The sequence below is a fragment of the Rhinopithecus bieti genome, unplaced genomic scaffold (genome assembly GCF_001698545.2).
Source record: "Rhinopithecus bieti isolate Rb0 unplaced genomic scaffold, ASM169854v2 scaffold_10499, whole genome shotgun sequence".
Lineage (NCBI taxonomy): Eukaryota > Metazoa > Chordata > Mammalia > Primates > Cercopithecidae > Rhinopithecus > Rhinopithecus bieti.
The window spans coordinates 379,305-382,877 of NW_016806431.1; positions in this window are offsets into that span (position 1 = coordinate 379,305).

Below are 3,573 nucleotides of genomic sequence, written 5' to 3' on the forward strand. Positions count from 1 at the left end.
TGGTAGACTTCCTACATTTTGTCATCAATTATTTGATTTTCATTCTTGAGAGAAGAAGTAGGATTTGCTCCTATTACTAATGGTTACATTAAGATTTTAATAATGCTACTGTTGGGAAAGATACATACTACAGGATCAATAAAAATGTTACTTTTAATTTTATCAAAATATGATAGAAGGCCAATTCCATAAGATGCAGCATTGGAAGATATCTCAACTATTGGTTACTAGCTTTACATCTTTATTTGCTTGAGTGATTTATTTAGGCTTTAGATTAAATTATATAGATGATATGTTAATATATAGATTAAAATTCCCAAGCATTATTTAGATCTTCTTAGCGCATGATACCCTTTCTTTAAAGTTAACTTTGTAAGATTGCCTTTCTTATCTTAGAACATGAAATCTCTTTTGGCCTTCTAACTGTATAATTCATACAATTTATTAGCAAGTTAGCTTACAACGTTCTGTTTTATTAGTTTTCTTTTATTGTATATATCCTGTAATTACAACAATCTTTAAATCATTAAGAAAAAATCAAGTTCTATTCCTTGGCAAGGTAAACATTTAGCACATTGTCATGCACACATTTATTCAAATAATGAGGTTGCTAAGATGGGGTGGTGTGGAATCATTGTAGCAGCCAAAGATCCCACCAATAACTATAAAACCAATATTGAATACAAAAGTTATGTTCTTAAAGGCATCAGAATGCTGCTGAAGAAATAATAACTAGAGACACTAAGTTATGAAGGGGATTGAACTTCTCAGAGGTAAGTTGTGAGTCTTCAGCCACTTTTACCTTAGGGCCTTTGTGAATTCTGGGTGAAGGCTAGAGGCTACACATCTGGACTTGGCACAAACAGAGGGCTACTGCTAGAGAAGAGCAATACCAGCAAAAGTTTTGGCAGTGAAATGAAGAAGTGACAAAATTCAAGATTGAAGGACCTGAAACAATGACTGGTTCCTCTGAAAACACTTGTTTTCCAAATCCTGAGACTACAATGCTGAAGGCTAAAGGGCTAAGCCAAAAAAATCCTTAAAAACAGAACTTTCCGCTGTATTAGTCCATTTTTACACTGCTATAAAGAAATACCCGAGACTGGGTAATTTATAAAGGAAAGAGGTTTAATTGACTCAATTCTGGATGACTGGAGAGGCCTCAGGAAACTTATAATCATGGTGGAAGGGGAAAAGCAGGTACCTTTTTCATAAGGCTGGAGGAGAGAAGAGAGTGAAGAAAGAACTTGCCAAACATTTTAAAACCATCAGCTCTCATGAAAACTCACTCACTGTCGTAAGAACATCATGGGGGAAACTGCCTCCATGATCCAATCACCTACCAGTTTCCTCCCCCAACAACTAGGGATTATCATTATGTGGGAGATCAGTCAGAGTGGCAGAAGAAATTATAGGAATAGAAAGAAGAGAACCTTCTTGGAAGGCATGTGGGGTTTGCATAGCTTCAGATAGTTTGGCTGAAGATAGCTGGATTTTCCTTTCAGGAACCAAAGAGCTTAGGGCACAGATACAAAGGAATGTAGAGTAGTTTAAACAGCTTTTTTATTCATGTGGTCCTAAGACCAACCTTTGATCATTCGTGGCCAGGACGGCTCTCTCCAGGGGAGAGTGACCAGGTTAATTACCTACAGGTGTGTTGACTCAAAGTCTTTGTCAATTAAATCTGTACTAAATAAATGTGAGCACTGCCAGCTTAGAGGGGCTGCAAACTTTTGGCCCCTAGTGCCATCAGCCCCCTGGGCCCGCTTTTTCACTGAATGTCTATGTCTGAGTATGTGTCTCATCCGTCGTGCAGCTGGGGTCTGCAGGACAGATCCCCGCATAATTCAAGATGAGATTTGAGCGGGGATACAAAACCAAACTATATCACCCACTATATAGTAGTGCGGTAAAGGCCAAGATTCACATATGGGAGGAGTCCCTGTAATTACAAGGCTATAGTTAAAGGCTCTAGAAAAAGTGGCAAACTGTCATAATTTGCAGTTACAAGGGGCCTCAGGTAAAAGCCTCTGAAAAATCATAGTAAAATTTGTTGTATTTTCTTGGTACTGAAGGTGAACAGCCCAGCAAGCTCTCAAGTGAAAGCCTTAGAGGCTCACAGTCTAAAAATGGGTGAAAATTAGAGATAGGTTGAGCCTTATTAAGCTTCCAGGCAGGCTCAGATTCGCTCAGTATCTAATTGGTAGTCCTCCCCGACTCTATAAATGTAGTGAAAAAAGTCTTCTTTATGATAGCATAAAATACCATCTACATTCTATACAGATCTTTGTTCTTAGTATACAGCAATCAAAAATATTAGCCAAATCATACAAAGAATAACGAAGAGAAAAAAATCAGACAAGAGAAGAAACCTATAGGATATCCATATATTTTAGTTATAAACAATTAATGTTTAAAATAGCTATAGTAAATTTGTTAAATTACAGGTATATATGTAATATATAATACATATTTCGTATTACATATATTACATATGCAATATATAATATGTACACATAATATAAAATATACATCTTACATATTACATATATATCTGTAATTTAACATATTATACATTAACATATTATATATTACATGTGTAATATATATTTCATATTACATATATTTATTACATATAATAAATTCATTAAAATACACACACATATATATATAGAGAGAGAGATGGCAAATTTTACTAGACAACCAAATGGACAGCTTAGTGCTAAAGGAAATTAGCAACTGAATGGATAGACATAAAGAGAAGATTGGCTATAGCAGCAGAAGAGAAGATTAGCCAAATGCTCAAAGCAAAAGGTAGAGAGGCAAAAGGGAGAAAAAATTATAAGACACACATTGGACATAGTTAACATGTATAAATATGTAGAATATGTGATTTGAAGTCACAGATGGAGGAAATAATAGGACAAAAGCAATATTTAAAGTGATAATAGCTGGAAATGTTCCAAAACTGATGAGCAATATCAATGCACAAATTTAAAAGTTCTGCAATCCCAAGCTAGATGCATATAAAGAAAACCACAGTTAAGTAAACTATAAAGTTTTGAAAATCAAATACAAAGTGTTCAAAATATCAAGAAATAAGATAAAGCAGCAACAATGAAAATGACATCTAACTTCTTATGAGAAATTATGGAACCCAGAAGACAATGAAACAACATCTTTAAAGTATTGCAAAAACCAAGATGCCAAAAAAGACTTCCATGCACACAGAAAATATACATCAGCAATAAAAAATAAGCATTTTAGACAAAACTAAGAGCATTCATTACTATACAACTTGCATTTAAAATATACTAAAGAGATTTCCTTAGGCAGAAGAAAATACCAAAGGGGAAAATATTAAAATTTAAAATTAATAAAGTATACTTGGAAGGCTAAACATGAGGTTAAATCTAAAGGAATACTGTCTGTACAAAATAATGATGACCCAGGATTTTAACATATGTATAAAATTAAACATGGCAAGACAATAACACAAATGTTAAAACTTGACTCTTTAAAACTTTTAAAATTAAGGTTTAACGCACATACCTGAATTTTTTTTTTTTTTTT